This window comes from Pleurodeles waltl, chromosome 1_1 (assembly GCF_031143425.1).
Source record: "Pleurodeles waltl isolate 20211129_DDA chromosome 1_1, aPleWal1.hap1.20221129, whole genome shotgun sequence".
In the NCBI taxonomy this organism is placed as follows: domain Eukaryota; kingdom Metazoa; phylum Chordata; class Amphibia; order Caudata; family Salamandridae; genus Pleurodeles; species Pleurodeles waltl.
This window is the reverse complement of record NC_090436.1, coordinates 571911840-571928453: the sequence shown is the minus strand read 5'-3', so window position 1 is coordinate 571928453 and position 16614 is coordinate 571911840.

Here is a 16614-nt window from a genome sequence, read left to right as displayed (position 1 = left end):
CTCCACTCAGATTCCAGAACTTTCTGTCACAGAAATGTGAGGAACATGTGTTTTTTTTAGCCACATTTTGAGGTTTGCAAAGGATTCTGGGTAACAGAACCTGGTCCGAGCCACACAAGTCACCCCATCTTGGATTCCGCTAGGTCTCTAGTTTTAAAAAATGCACAGGTTTGGTAGGTTTCCCTAGGTGGCGGCTGAGCTAGAGGCCAAAATCTACAGGTAGGCACTTTGCAAAAAACACCTCTGTTTTCCTTCAAAAATTTGGCTGTGTCCACGTTGCGCTTTGTGGCGTTTCCTGTCGCGGGCGCTAGGCCTACCCACACAAGTGAGGTATAATTTTTATCGGGAGACGTGGGGGAACGCTGGGTGGAAGAATATTCGTGGCTCCTCTCAGATTCCAGAACTTTCTGCCACAGAAATGTGAGGAACATGTGTTTTTTTAGCCACATTTTGAGGTTTGCAAAGGATTCTGGGTAACAGAACCTGGTCCGAGCCACACAAGTCACCCCATCTTGGATTCCCCTAGGTCTCTAGTTTTCGGAAATGCACAGGTTTGGTGGGTTTCCCTATGTGGCGGCTGAGCTACAGGCCAAAATCTACAGGTAGGCACTTTGCAAAAAACACCTCTGTTTTCCTTCACCAATTTGGCTGTGTCCACGTTGCGCTTTGGGGCATTTCCTGTCAAGGGCGCTAGGCCTACCCACACAAGTGAGGTATGATTTTTATCGGGAGACGTGGGGGAACGCTGGGTGGAAGGAAATCTGTGGCTCCTCTCAGATTCCAGAACTTTCTGCCACAGAAATGTGAGGAACATGTGTTTTTTTAGCCACATTTTGAGGTTTGCAAAGGATTCTGGGTAACAGAACCTGGTCCGAGCCACACAAGTCACCCCATCTTGGATTCCCCTAGGTCTCTAGTTTTCAGAAATGCACAGGTTTGGTAGGTTTCCCTAGGTGGCGGCTGAGCTACAGGCCAAAATCTACAGGTAGGCACTTTGCAAAAAACACCTGTTTTCCTTCACCAATTTGGCTGTGTCCACGTTGCGCTTTGGGGCATTTTCTGTCACGGGCGCTAGGCCTACCCACACAAGTGAGGTATCATTTTTATCAGGAGACATGGGGGAACGCTGGGTGGAAGGAAATTCGTGGCTCCTCTCAGATTGCAGAACTTTCTGCCACAGAAATGTGGGGAACATGTTTTTTTTTAGCCAAATTTTGAGGTTTGCAAAGGATTCTGGGTAACAGAACCTGGTCCGAGCCACACAAGTCACCCCATCTTGGATTACCCTAGGTCTCTAGTTTTCAGAAATGCACAGGTTTGGTAGGTTTCCCTAGGTGGCGGCTGAGCTACAGGCCAAAATCTACAGGTAGGCACTTTGCAAAAAACACCTCTGTTTTCCTTCACCAATTTGGCTGTGTCCACGTTGCGCTTTGGGGCATTTTCTGTCACGGGCGCTAGGCCTACCCACACAAGTGAGGTATCATTTTTATCGGGAGACGTGGGGGAAAGCTGGGTGGAAGGAAATTCGTGGCTCCTCTCAGATTCCAGAACTTTCTGCCACAGAAATGTGAGGAACATGTGTTTTTTTAGCCAAATTTTGAGGTTTGCAAAGGATTCTGGGTAACAGAACCTGGTCCGAGCCACACAAGTCACCCCATCTTGGATTCCCCTAGGTCTCTAGTTTTCAGAAATGCACAGGTTTGGTAGGTTTCCCTATGTGGCGGCTGAGCTACAGGCCAAAATCTACAGGTAGGCACTTTGCAAAAAACACCTCTGTTTTCCTTCACCAATTTGGCTGTGTCCACGTTGCGCTTTGGGGCATTTCCTGTCAAGGGCGCTAGGCCTACCCACACAAGTGAGGTATGATTTTTATCGGGAGACGTGGGGGAACGCTGGGTGGAAGGAAATCTGTGGCTCCTCTCAGATTCCAGAACTTTCTGCCACAGAAATGTGAGGAACATGTGTTTTTTTAGCCACATTTTGAGGTTTGCAAAGGATTCTGGGTAACAGAACTTGGTCCGAGCCACACAAGTCACCCCATCTTGGATTCCCCTAGGTCTCTAGTTTTCAGAAATGCACAGGTTTGGTAGGTTTCCCTAGGTGGCGGCTGAGCTACAGGCCAAAATCTACAGGTAGGCACTTTGCAAAAAACACCTGTTTTCCTTCACCAATTTGGCTGTGTCCACGTTGTGCTTTGGGGCATTTTCTGTCACGGGCGATAGGCCTACCCACACAAGTGAGGTATCATTTTTATCAGGAGACATGGGGGAACGCTGGGTGGAAGGAAATTCGTGGCTCCTCTCAGATTGCAGAACTTTCTGCCACAGAAATGTGAGGAACATGTTTTTTTTTAGCCAAATTTTGAGGTTTGCAAAGGATTCTGGGTAACAGAACCTGGTCCGAGCCACACAAGTCACCCCATCTTGGATTCCCCTAGGTCTCTAGTTTTCAGAAATGCACAGGTTTGGTAGGTTTCCCTAGGTGGCGGCTGAGCTACAGGCCAAAATCTACAGGTAGGCACTTTGCAAAAAACACCTCTGTTTTCCTTCACAAATTTGGCTGTGTCCACGTTGCGCTTTGGGGCATTTTCTGTCACGGGCGCTAGGCCTACCCACACAAGTGAGGTATCATTTTTATCGGGAGACGTGGGGGAAAGCTGGGTGGAAGGAAATTCGTGGCTCCTCTCAGATTCCAGAACTTTCTGCCACAGAAATTTGAGGAACATGTGTTTTTTTAGCCAAATTTTGAGGTTTGCAAAGGATTCTGGGTAACAGAACCTGGTCCGAGCCACACAAGTCACCCCATCTTGGATTCCCCTAGGTCTCTAGTTTTCAGAAATGCACAGGTTTGGTAGGTTTCCCTATGTGGCGGCTGAGCTACAGGCCAAAATCTACAGGTAGGCACTTTGCAAAAAACACCTCTGTTTTCCTTCACCAATTTGGCTGTGTCCACGTTGCGCTTTGGGGCATTTCCTGTCACGGGCGCTAGGCCTACCCACACAAGTGAGGTATCATTTTTATCGGGAGACGTGGGGGAACGCTGGGTGGAAGGAAATTTGTGGCTCCTCTCAGATTCCAGAACTTTCTGCCACAGAAATGTGAGGAACATGTGTTTTTTTAGCCAAATTTTGAGGTTTGGAAAGGATTCTGGGTAACAGAACCTGGTCTGAGCCACACAAGTCACCCCATATTGGATTCCTCTAGGTCTCTAGTTTTCAGAAATGCACAGGTTTGGTAGGTTTCCCTAGGTGGCGGCTGAGCTACAGGCCAAAATCTACAGGTAGGCACTTTGCAAAAAACACCTCTGTTTTCCTTCACCAATTTGGCTGTGTCCACGTTGCGCTTTGGGGCATTTCCTGTCACGGGCGCTAGGCCTACCCACACAAGTGAGGTATCATTTTTATCGGAACACGTGGGGGAACGCTGGGTGGAAGGAAATTCGTGGCTCCTCTCAGATTCCAGAACTTTCTGCCACAGAAATGTGAGGAACATGTGTTTTTTTAGCCACATTTTGAGGTTTGCAAAGGATTCTGGGTAACAGAACCTGGTCCGAGCCACACAAGTCACCCCATCTTGGATTCCCCTAGGTCTCTAGTTTTCAGAAATGCACAGGTTTGGTAGGTTTCCCTAGGTGGCGGCTGAGCTACAGGCCAAAATCTACAGGTAGGCACTTTGCAAAAAACACCTCTGTTTTCCTTCACCAATTTGGCTGTGTCCACGTTGCGCTTTGGGGCATTTTCTGTCGCGGGCGCTAGGCCTACCCACACAAGTGAGGTATCATTTTTATCGGGAGACGTGGGGGAACGCTGGGTGGAAGGAAATTCGTGGCTCCTCTCAGATTCCAGAACTTTCTGCCACAGAAATGTGAGGAACATGTGTTTTTTTAGCCAAATTTTGAGGTTTGCAAAGGATTCTGGGTAACAGAACCTGGCCCGAGCCACACAAGTCACCCCATCTTGGATTCCCCTAGGTCTCTAGTTTTCAGAAATGCACAGGTTTGGTAGGTTTCCCTAGGTGGCGGCTGAGCTACAGGCCAAAATCTACAGGTAGGCACTTTGCAAAAAACACCTCTGTTTTCCTTCACCAATTTGGCTGTGTCCACGTTGCACTTTGGGGCATTTCCTGTCATGGGCGCTAGGCCTACCCACACAAGTGAGGTATAATTTTTATCGGGAGACGTGGGGGAACGCTGGGTGGAAGGAAATTTGTGGCTCCTCTCAGATTCCAGAACTTTCTGCCACAGAAATGTGAGGAACATGTGTTTTTTTAGCCAAATTTTGAGGTTTGGAAAGGATTCTGGGTAACAGAACCTGGTCCGAGCCACACAAGTCACCCCATATTGGATTCCTCTAGGTCTCTAGTTTTCAGAAATGCACAGGTTTGGTAGGTTTCCCTAGGTGGCGGCTGAGCTACAGGCCAAAATCTACAGGTAGGCACTTTGCAAAAAACACCTCTGTTTTCCTTCACCAATTTGGCTGTGTCCACGTTGCGCTTTGGGGCATTTCCTGTCACGGGCGCTAGGCCTACCCACACAAGTGAGGTATCATTTTTATCGGAACACGTGGGGGAACGCTGGGTGGAAGGAAATTCGTGGCTCCTCTCAGATTCCAGAACTTTCTGCCACAGAAATGTGAGGAACATGTGTTTTTTTAGCCACATTTTGAGGTTTGCAAAGGATTCTGGGTAACAGAACCTGGTCCGAGCCACACAAGTCACCCCATCTTGGATTCCCCTAGGTCTCTAGTTTTCAGAAATGCACAGGTTTGGTAGGTTTCCCTAGGTGGCGGCTGAGCTACAGGCCAAAATCTACAGGTAGGCACTTTGCAAAAAACACCTCTGTTTTCCTTCACCAATTTGGCTGTGTCCACGTTGCGCTTTGGGGCATTTTCTGTCACGGGCGCTAGGCCTACCCACACAAGTGAGGTATCATTTTTATCGGGAGACGTGGGGGAACGCTGGGTGGAAGGAAATTCGTGGCTCCTCTCAGATTCCAGAACTTTCTGCCACAGAAATGTGAGGAACATGTGTTTTTTTAGCCAAATTTTGAGGTTTGCAAAGGATTCTGGGTAACAGAACCTGGCCCGAGCCACACAAGTCACCCCATCTTGGATTCCCCTAGGTCTCTAGTTTTCAGAAATGCACAGGTTTGGTAGGTTTCCCTATGTGGCGGCTGAGCTACAGGCCAAAATCTACAGGTAGGCACTTTGCAAAAAACACCTCTGTTTTCCTTCACCAATTTGGCTGTGTCCATGTTGCACTTTGGGGCATTTCCTGTCATGGGCGCTAGGCCTACCCACACAAGTGAGGTATCATTTTTATCGGGAGACGTGGGGGAACGCTGGGTGGAAGGAAATTTGTGGCTCCTCTCAGATTCCAGAACTTTCTGCCACAGAAATGTGAGGAACATGTGTTTTTTTAGCCAAATTTTGAGGTTTGGAAAGGATTCTGGGTAACAGAACCTGGTCCGAGCCACACAAGTCACCCCATATTGGATTCCTCTAGGTCTCTAGTTTTCAGAAATGCACAGGTTTGGTAGGTTTCCCTAGGTGGCGGCTGAGCTACAGGCCAAAATCTACAGGTAGGCACTTTGCAAAAAACACCTCTGTTTTCCTTCACCAATTTGGCTGTGTCCACGTTGCGCTTTGGGGCATTTCCTGTCACGGGCGCTAGGCCTACCCACACAAGTGAGGTATCATTTTTATCGGGAGACGTGGGGGAATGCTGGGTGGAAGGAAATTCGTGGCTCCTCTCAGATTCCAGAACTTTCTGCCACAGAAATGTGAGGAACATGTGTTTTTTTAGCTTTATTTTGAGGTTTGCAAAGGATTCTGGGTAACAGAACCTGGTCCGAGCCACACAAGTCACCCCATCTTGGATTCCCCTAGGTCTCTAGTTTTCAGAAATGCACAGGTTTGGTAGGTTTCCCTAGGTGGCGGCTGAGCTACAGGCCAAAATCTACAGGTAGGCACTTTGCAAAAAACACCTGTTTTCCTTCACCAATTTGGCTGTGTCCACGTTGCGCTTTGGGGCATTTTCTGTCACGGGCGCTAGGCCTACCCACACAAGTGAGGTATCATTTTTATCAGGAGACATGGGGGAACGCTGGGTGGAAGGAAATTCGTGGCTCCTCTCAGATTGCAGAACTTTCTGCCACAGAAATGTGGGGAACATGTTTTTTTTTAGCCAAATTTTGAGGTTTGCAAAGGATTCTGGGTAACAGAACCTGGTCCGAGCCACACAAGTCACCCCATCTTGGATTACCCTAGGTCTCTAGTTTTCAGAAATGCACAGGTTTGGTAGGTTTCCCTAGGTGGCGGCTGAGCTACAGGCCAAAATCTACAGGTAGGCACTTTGCAAAAAACACCTCTGTTTTCCTTCACCAATTTGGCTGTGTCCACGTTGCGCTTTGGGGCATTTTCTGTCACGGGCGCTAGGCCTACCCACACAAGTGAGGTATCATTTTTATCGGGAGACGTGGGGGAAAGCTGGGTGGAAGGAAATTCGTGGCTCCTCTCAGATTCCAGAACTTTCTGCCACAGAAATGTGAGGAACATGTGTTTTTTTAGCCAAATTTTGAGGTTTGCAAAGGATTCTGGGTAACAGAACCTGGTCCGAGCCACACAAGTCACCCCATCTTGGATTCCCCTAGGTCTCTAGTTTTCAGAAATGCACAGGTTTGGTAGGTTTCCCTATGTGGCGGCTGAGCTACAGGCCAAAATCTACAGGTAGGCACTTTGCAAAAAACACCTCTGTTTTCCTTCACCAATTTGGCTGTGTCCACGTTGCGCTTTGGGGCATTTCCTGTCAAGAGCGCTAGGCCTACCCACACAAGTGAGGTATGATTTTTATCGGGAGACGTGGGGGAACGCTGGGTGGAAGGAAATCTGTGGCTCCTCTCAGATTCCAGAACTTTCTGCCACAGAAATGTGAGGAACATGTGTTTTTTTAGCCACATTTTGAGGTTTGCAAAGGATTCTGGGTAACAGAACCTGGTCCGAGCCACACAAGTCACCCCATCTTGGATTCCCCTAGGTCTCTAGTTTTCAGAAATGCACAGGTTTGGTAGGTTTCCCTAGGTGGCGGCTGAGCTACAGGCCAAAATCTACAGGTAGGCACTTTGCAAAAAACACCTGTTTTCCTTCACCAATTTGGCTGTGTCCACGTTGTGCTTTGGGGCATTTTCTGTCACGGGCGCTAGGCCTACCCACACAAGTGAGGTATCATTTTTATCAGGAGACATGGGGGAACGCTGGGTGGAAGGAAATTCGTGGCTCCTCTCAGATTGCAGAACTTTCTGCCACAGAAATGTGAGGAACATGTTTTTTTTTAGCCAAATTTTGAGGTTTGCAAAGGATTCTGGGTAACAGAACCTGGTCCGAGCCACACAAGTCACCCCATCTTGGATTCCCCTAGGTCTCTAGTTTTCAGAAATGCACAGGTTTGGTAGGTTTCCCTAGGTGGCGGCTGAGCTACAGGCCAAAATCTACAGGTAGGCACTTTGCAAAAAACACCTCTGTTTTCCTTCACCAATTTGGCTGTGTCCACGTTGCGCTTTGGGGCATTTCCTGTCACGGGCGCTAGGCCTACCCACACAAGTGAGGTATCATTTTTATCGGAACACGTGGGGGAACGCTGGGTGGAAGGAAATTCGTGGCTCCTCTCAGATTCCAGAACTTTCTGCCACAGAAATGTGAGGAACATGTGTTTTTTTAGCCACATTTTGAGGTTTGCAAAAGATTCTGGGTAACAGAACCTGGTCCGAGCCACACAAGTCACCCCATCTTGGATTCCCCTAGGTCTCTAGTTTTCAGAAATGCACAGGTTTGGTAGGTTTCCCTAGGTGGCGGCTGAGCTACAGGCCAAAATCTACAGGTAGGCACTTTGCAAAAAACACCTCTGTTTTCCTTCACCAATTTGGCTGTGTCCACGTTGCGCTTTGGGGCATTTTCTGTCGCGGGCGCTAGGCCTACCCACACAAGTGAGGTATCATTTTTATCGGGAGACGTGGGGGAACGCTGGGTGGAAGGAAATTCGTGGCTCCTCTCAGATTCCAGAACTTTCTGCCACAGAAATGTGAGGAACATGTGTTTTTTTAGCCAAATTTTGAGGTTTGCAAAGGATTCTGGGTAACAGAACCTGGCCCGAGCCACACAAGTCACCCCATCTTGGATTCCCCTAGGTCTCTAGTTTTCAGAAATGCACAGGTTTGGTAGGTTTCCCTAGGTGGCGGCTGAGCTACAGGCCAAAATCTACAGGTAGGCACTTTGCAAAAAACACCTCTGTTTTCCTTCACCAATTTGGCTGTGTCCACGTTGCACTTTGGGGCATTTTCTGTCATGGGCGCTAGGCCTACCCACACAAGTGAGGTATAATTTTTATCGGGAGACGTGGGGGAACGCTGGGTGGAAGGAAATTTGTGGCTCCTCTCAGATTCCAGAACTTTCTGCCACAGAAATGTGAGGAACATGTGTTTTTTTAGCCAAATTTTGAGGTTTGCAAAGGATTCTGGGTAACAGAACCTGGCCCGAGCCACACAAGTCACCCCATCTTGGATTCCCCTAGGTCTCTAGTTTTCAGAAATGCACAGGTTTGGTAGGTTTCCCTATGTGGCGGCTGAGCTACAGGCCAAAATCTACAGGTAGGCACTTTGCAAAAAACACCTCTGTTTTCCTTCACCAATTTGGCTGTGTCCATGTTGCACTTTGGGGCATTTCCTGTCATGGGCGCTAGGCCTACCCACACAAGTGAGGTATCATTTTTATCGGGAGACGTGGGGGAACGCTGGGTGGAAGGAAATTTGTGGCTCCTCTCAGATTCCAGAACTTTCTGCCACAGAAATGTGAGGAACATGTGTTTTTTTAGCCAAATTTTGAGGTTTGGAAAGGATTCTGGGTAACAGAACCTGGTCCGAGCCACACAAGTCACCCCATATTGGATTCCTCTAGGTCTCTAGTTTTCAGAAATGCACAGGTTTGGTAGGTTTCCCTAGGTGGCGGCTGAGCTACAGGCCAAAATCTACAGGTAGGCACTTTGCAAAAAACACCTCTGTTTTCCTTCACCAATTTGGCTGTGTCCACGTTGCGCTTTGGGGCATTTCCTGTCACGGGCGCTAGGCCTACCCACACAAGTGAGGTATCATTTTTATCGGGAGACGTGGGGGAATGCTGGGTGGAAGGAAATTCGTGGCTCCTCTCAGATTCCAGAACTTTCTGCCACAGAAATGTTAGGAACATTTGTTTTTTTAGCCAAATTTTGAGGTTTGCAAAGGATTCTGGGTAACAGAACCTGGTCCGAGCCACACAAGTCACCCCATCTTGGATTCCCCTAGGTCTCTAGTTTTCAGAAATGCACAGGTTTGGTAGGTTTCCCTAGGTGGCGGCTGAGCTACAGGCCAAAATCTACAGGTAGGCACTTTGCAAAAAACACCTCTGTTTTCCTTCACCAATTTGGCTGTGTCCACGTTGCGCTTTGGGGCATTTTCTGTCACGGGCGCTAGGCCTACCCACACAAGTGAGGTATCATTTTTATCGGGAGACGTGGGGGAAAGCTGGGTGGAAGGAAATTCGTGGCTCCTCTCAGATTCCAGAACTTTCTGCCACAGAAATTTGAGGAACATGTGTTTTTTTAGCCAAATTTTGAGGTTTGCAAAGGATTCTGGGTAACAGAACCTGGTCCGAGCCACACAAGTCACCCCATCTTGGATTCCCCTAGGTCTCTAGTTTTCAGAAATGCACAGGTTTGGTAGGTTTCCCTATGTGGCGGCTGAGCTACAGGCCAAAATCTACAGGTAGGCACTTTGCAAAAAACACCTCTGTTTTCCTTCACCAATTTGGCTGTGTCCACGTTGCGCTTTGGGGCATTTCCTGTCACGGGCGCTAGGCCTACCCACACAAGTGAGGTATCATTTTTATCGGGAGACGTGGGGGAACGCTGGGTGGAAGGAAATTTGTGGCTCCTCTCAGATTCCAGAACTTTCTGCCACAGAAATGTGAGGAACATGTGTTTTTTTAGCCAAATTTTGAGGTTTGGAAAGGATTCTGGGTAACAGAACCTGGTCTGAGCCACACAAGTCACCCCATATTGGATTCCGCTAGGTCTCTAGTTTTCAGAAATGCACAGGTTTGGTAGGTTTCCCTAGGTGGCGGCTGAGCTACAGGCCAAAATCTACAGGTAGGCACTTTGCAAAAAACACCTCTGTTTTCCTTCACCAATTTGGCTGTGTCCACGTTGCGCTTTGGGGCATTTCCTGTCACGGGCGCTAGGCCTACCCACACAAGTGAGGTATCATTTTTATCGGAACACGTGGGGGAACGCTGGGTGGAAGGAAATTCGTGGCTCCTCTCAGATTCCAGAACTTTCTGCCACAGAAATGTGAGGAACATGTGTTTTTTTAGCCACATTTTGAGGTTTGCAAAGGATTCTGGGTAACAGAACCTGGTCCGAGCCACACAAGTCACCCCATCTTGGATTCCCCTAGGTCTCTAGTTTTCAGAAATGCACAGGTTTGGTAGGTTTCCCTAGGTGGCGGCTGAGCTACAGGCCAAAATCTACAGGTAGGCACTTTGCAAAAAACACCTCTGTTTTCCTTCACCAATTTGGCTGTGTCCACGTTGCGCTTTGGGGCATTTTCTGTCGCGGGCGCTAGGCCTACCCACACAAGTGAGGTATCATTTTTATCGGGAGACGTGGGGGAACGCTGGGTGGAAGGAAATTCGTGGCTCCTCTCAGATTCCAGAACTTTCTGCCACAGAAATGTGAGGAACATGTGTTTTTTTAGCCAAATTTTGAGGTTTGCAAAGGATTCTGGGTAACAGAACCTGGCCCGAGCCACACAAGTCACCCCATCTTGGATTCCCCTAGGTCTCTAGTTTTCAGAAATGCACAGGTTTGGTAGGTTTCCCTAGGTGGCGGCTGAGCTACAGGCCAAAATCTACAGGTAGGCACTTTGCAAAAAACACCTCTGTTTTCCTTCACCAATTTGGCTGTGTCCATGTTGCACTTTGGGGCATTTCCTGTCATGGGCGCTAGGCCTACCCACACAAGTGAGGTATCATTTTTATCGGGAGACGTGGGGGAACGCTGGGTGGAAGGAAATTTGTGGCTCCTCTCAGATTCCAGAACTTTCTGCCACAGAAATGTGAGGAACATGTGTTTTTTTAGCCAAATTTTGAGGTTTGGAAAGGATTCTGGGTAACAGAACCTGGTCCGAGCCACACAAGTCACCCCATATTGGATTCCTCTAGGTCTCTAGTTTTCAGAAATGCACAGGTTTGGTAGGTTTCCCTAGGTGGCGGCTGAGCTACAGGCCAAAATCTACAGGTAGGCACTTTGCAAAAAACACCTCTGTTTTCCTTCACCAATTTGGCTGTGTCCACGTTGCGCTTTGGGGCATTTCCTGTCACGGGCGCTAGGCCTACCCACACAAGTGAGGTATCATTTTTATCGGGAGACGTGGGGGAATGCTGGGTGGAAGGAAATTCGTGGCTCCTCTCAGATTCCAGAACTTTCTGCCACAGAAATGTGAGGAACATGTGTTTTTTTAGCTTTATTTTGAGGTTTGCAAAGGATTCTGGGTAACAGAACCTGGTCCGAGCCACACAAGTCACCCCATCTTGGATTCCCCTAGGTCTCTAGTTTTCAGAAATGCACAGGTTTGGTAGGTTTCCCTAGGTGGCGGCTGAGCTACAGGCCAAAATCTACAGGTAGGCACTTTGCAAAAAACACCTGTTTTCCTTCACCAATTTGGCTGTGTCCACGTTGCGCTTTGGGGCATTTTCTGTCACGGGCGCTAGGCCTACCCACACAAGTGAGGTATCATTTTTATCAGGAGACATGGGGGAACGCTGGGTGGAAGGAAATTCGTGGCTCCTCTCAGATTGCAGAACTTTCTGCCACAGAAATGTGGGGAACATGTTTTTTTTTAGCCAAATTTTGAGGTTTGCAAAGGATTCTGGGTAACAGAACCTGGTCCGAGCCACACAAGTCACCGCATCTTGGATTACCCTAGGTCTCTAGTTTTCAGAAATGCACAGGTTTGGTAGGTTTCCCTAGGTGGCGGCTGAGCTACAGGCCAAAATCTACAGGTAGGCACTTTGCAAAAAACACCTCTGTTTTCCTTCACCAATTTGGCTGTGTCCACGTTGCGCTTTGGGGCATTTTCTGTCACGGGCGCTAGGCCTACCCACACAAGTGAGGTATCATTTTTATCGGGAGACGTGGGGGAAAGCTGGGTGGAAGGAAATTCGTGGCTCCTCTCAGATTCCAGAACTTTCTGCCACAGAAATGTGAGGAACATGTGTTTTTTTAGCCAAATTTTGAGGTTTGCAAAGGATTCTGGGTAACAGAACCTGGTCCGAGCCACACAAGTCACCCCATCTTGGATTCCCCTAGGTCTCTAGTTTTCAGAAATGCACAGGTTTGGTAGGTTTCCCTATGTGGCGGCTGAGCTACAGGCCAAAATCTACAGGTAGGCACTTTGCAAAAAACACCTCTGTTTTCCTTCACCAATTTGGCTGTGTCCACGTTGCGCTTTGGGGCATTTCCTGTCAAGGGCGCTAGGCCTACCCACACAAGTGAGGTATGATTTTTATCGGGAGACGTGGGGGAACGCTGGGTGGAAGGAAATCTGTGGCTCCTCTCAGATTCCAGAACTTTCTGCCACAGAAATGTGAGGAACATGTGTTTTTTTAGCCACATTTTGAGGTTTGCAAAGGATTCTGGGTAACAGAACCTGGTCCGAGCCACACAAGTCACCCCATCTTGGATTCCCCTAGGTCTCTAGTTTTCAGAAATGCACAGGTTTGGTAGGTTTCCCTAGGTGGCGGCTGAGCTACAGGCCAAAATCTACAGGTAGGCACTTTGCAAAAAACACCTGTTTTCCTTCACCAATTTGGCTGTGTCCACGTTGTGCTTTGGGGCATTTTCTGTCACTGGCGCTAGGCCTACCCACACAAGTGAGGTATCATTTTTATCAGGAGACATGGGGGAACGCTGGGTGGAAGGAAATTCGTGGCTCCTCTCAGATTGCAGAACTTTCTGCCACAGAAATGTGAGGAACATGTTTTTATTTAGCCAAATTTTGAGGTTTGCAAAGGATTCTGGGTAACAGAACCTGGTCCGAGCCACACAAGTCACCCCATCTTGGATTCCCCTAGGTCTCTAGTTTTCAGAAATGCACAGGTTTGGTAGGTTTCCCTAGGTGGCGGCTGAGCTACAGGCCAAAATCTACAGGTAGGCACTTTGCAAAAAACACCTCTGTTTTCCTTCACCAATTTGGCTGTGTCCACGTTGCGCTTTGGGGCATTTTCTGTCACGGGCGCTAGGCCTACCCACACAAGTGAGGTATCATTTTTATCGGGAGACGTGGGGGAAAGCTGGGTGGAAGGAAATTCGTGGCTCCTCTCAGATTCCAGAACTTTCTGCCACAGAAATTTGAGGAACATGTGTTTTTTTAGCCAAATTTTGAGGTTTGCAAAGGATTCTGGGTAACAGAACCTGGTCCGAGCCACACAAGTCACCCCATCTTGGATTCCCCTAGGTCTCTAGTTTTCAGAAATGCACAGGTTTGGTAGGTTTCCCTATGTGGCGGCTGAGCTACAGGCCAAAATCTACAGGTAGGCACTTTGCAAAAAACACCTCTGTTTTCCTTCACCAATTTGGCTGTGTCCACGATGCGCTTTGGGGCATTTCCTGTCACGGGCGCTAGGCCTACCCACACAAGTGAGGTATCATTTTTATCGGGAGACGTGGGGGAACGCTGGGTGGAAGGAAATTTGTGGCTCCTCTCAGATTCCAGAACTTTCTGCCACAGAAATGTGAGGAACATGTGTTTTTTTAGCCAAATTTTGAGGTTTGGAAAGGATTCTGGGTAACAGAACCTGGTCTGAGCCACACAAGTCACCCCATATTGGATTCCTCTAGGTCTCTAGTTTTCAGAAATGCACAGGTTTGGTAGGTTTCCCTAGGTGGCGGCTGAGCTACAGGCCAAAATCTACAGGTAGGCACTTTGCAAAAAACACCTCTGTTTTCCTTCACCAATTTGGCTGTGTCCACGTTGCACTTTGGGGCATTTCCTGTCATGGGCGCTAGGCCTACCCACACAAGTGAGGTATAATTTTTATCGGGAGACGTGGGGGAACGCTGGGTGGAAGGAAATTTGTGGCTCCTCTCAGATTCCAGAACTTTCTGCCACAGAAATGTGAGGAACATGTGTTTTTTTAGCCAAATTTTGAGGTTTGCAAAGGATTCTGGGTAACAGAACCTGGCCCGAGCCACACAAGTCACCCCATCTTGGATTCCCCTAGGTCTCTAGTTTTCAGAAATGCACAGGTTTGGTAGGTTTCCCTATGTGGCGGCTGAGCTACAGGCCAAAATCTACAGGTAGGCACTTTGCAAAAAACACCTCTGTTTTCCTTCACCAATTTGGCTGTGTCCATGTTGCACTTTGGGGCATTTCCTGTCATGGGCGCTAGGCCTACCCACACAAGTGAGGTATCATTTTTATCGGGAGACGTGGGGGAACGCTGGGTGGAAGGAAATTTGTGGCTCCTCTCAGATTCCAGAACTTTCTGCCACAGAAATGTGAGGAACATGTGTTTTTTTAGCCAAATTTTGAGGTTTGGAAAGGATTCTGGGTAACAGAACCTGGTCCGAGCCACACAAGTCACCCCATATTGGATTCCTCTAGGTCTCTAGTTTTCAGAAATGCACAGGTTTGGTAGGTTTCCCTAGGTGGCGGCTGAGCTACAGGCCAAAATCTACAGGTAGGCACTTTGCAAAAAACACCTCTGTTTTCCTTCACCAATTTGGCTGTGTCCACGTTGCGCTTTGGGGCATTTCCTGTCACGGGCGCTAGGCCTACCCACACAAGTGAGGTATCATTTTTATCGGGAGACGTGGGGGAATGCTGGGTGGAAGGAAATTCGTGGCTCCTCTCAGATTCCAGAACTTTCTGCCACAGAAATGTGAGGAACATGTGTTTTTTTAGCTTTATTTTGAGGTTTGCAAAGGATTCTGGGTAACAGAACCTGGTCCGAGCCACACAAGTCACCCCATCTTGGATTCCCCTAGGTCTCTAGTTTTCAGAAATGCACAGGTTTGGTAGGTTTCCCTAGGTGGCGGCTGAGCTACAGGCCAAAATCTACAGGTAGGCACTTTGCAAAAAACACCTCTGTTTTCCTTCACAAATTTGGATGTCTCCACGTTGCGCTTTGGGGCGTTTCCTGTCGCGGGCGCTAGGCCTACCCACACAAGTGAGGTATCATTTTTATCGGAACACGTGGGGGAACGCTGGGTGGAAGGAAATTCGTGGCTCCTCTCAGATTCCAGAACTTTCTGCCACAGAAATGTGAGGAATATGTGTTTTTTTAGCCACATTTTGAGGTTTGCAAAGGATTCTGGGTAACAGAACCTGGTCCGAGCCACACAAGTCACCCCATATTGGATTCCCCTAGGTCTCTAGTTTTCAGAAATGCACAGGTTTGGTAGGTTTCCCTAGGTGGCGGCTGAGCTACAGGCCAAAATCTACAGGTAGGCACTTTGCAAAAAACACCTCTGTTTTCCTTCACCAATTTGGCTGTGTCCACGTTGCACTTTGGGGCATTTCCTGTCATGGGCGCTAGGCCTACCCACACAAGTGAGGTATAATTTTTATCGGGAGACGTGGGGGAACGCTGGGTGGAAGGAAATTTGTGGCTCCTCTCAGATTCCAGAACTTTCTGCCACAGAAATGTGAGGAACATGTGTTTTTTTAGCCAAATTTTGAGGTTTGGAAAGGATTCTGGGTAACAGAACCTGGTCCGAGCCACACAAGTCACCCCATATTGGATTCCTCTAGGTCTCTAGTTTTCAGAAATGCACAGGTTTGGTAGGTTTCCCTAGGTGGCGGCTGAGCTACAGGCCAAAATCTACAGGTAGGCACTTTGCAAAAAACACCTCTGTTTTCCTTCACCAATTTGGCTGTGTCCACGTTGCGCTTTGGGGCATTTCCTGTCACGGGCGCTAGGCCTACCCACACAAGTGAGGTATCATTTTTATCGGGAGACGTGGGGGAATGCTGGGTGGAAGGAAATTCGTGGCTCCTCTCAGATTCCAGAACTTTCTGCCACAGAAATGTGAGGAACATGTGTTTTTTTAGCTTTATTTTGAGGTTTGCAAAGTATTCTGGGTAACAGAACCTGGTCCGAGCCACACAAGTCACCCCATCTTGGATTCCCCTAGGTCTCTAGTTTTCAGAAATGCACAGGTTTGGTAGGTTTCCCTAGGTGGCGGCTGAGCTACAGGCCAAAATCTACAGGTAGGCACTTTGCAAAAAACACCTCTGTTTTCCTTCACAAATTTGGATGTCTCCACGTTGCGCTTTGGGGCGTTTCCTGTCGCGGGCGCTAGGCCTACCCACACAAGTGAGGTATCATTTTTATCGGAACACGTGGGGGAACGCTGGGTGGAAGGAAATTCGTGGCTCCTCTCAGATTCCAGAACTTTCTGCCACAGAAATGTGAGGAATATGTGTTTTTTTTAGCCACATTTTGAGGTTTGCAAAGGATTCTGGGTAACAGAACCTGGTCCGAGCCACACAAGTCACCCCATATTGGATTCCCCTAGGTCTCTAGTTTTC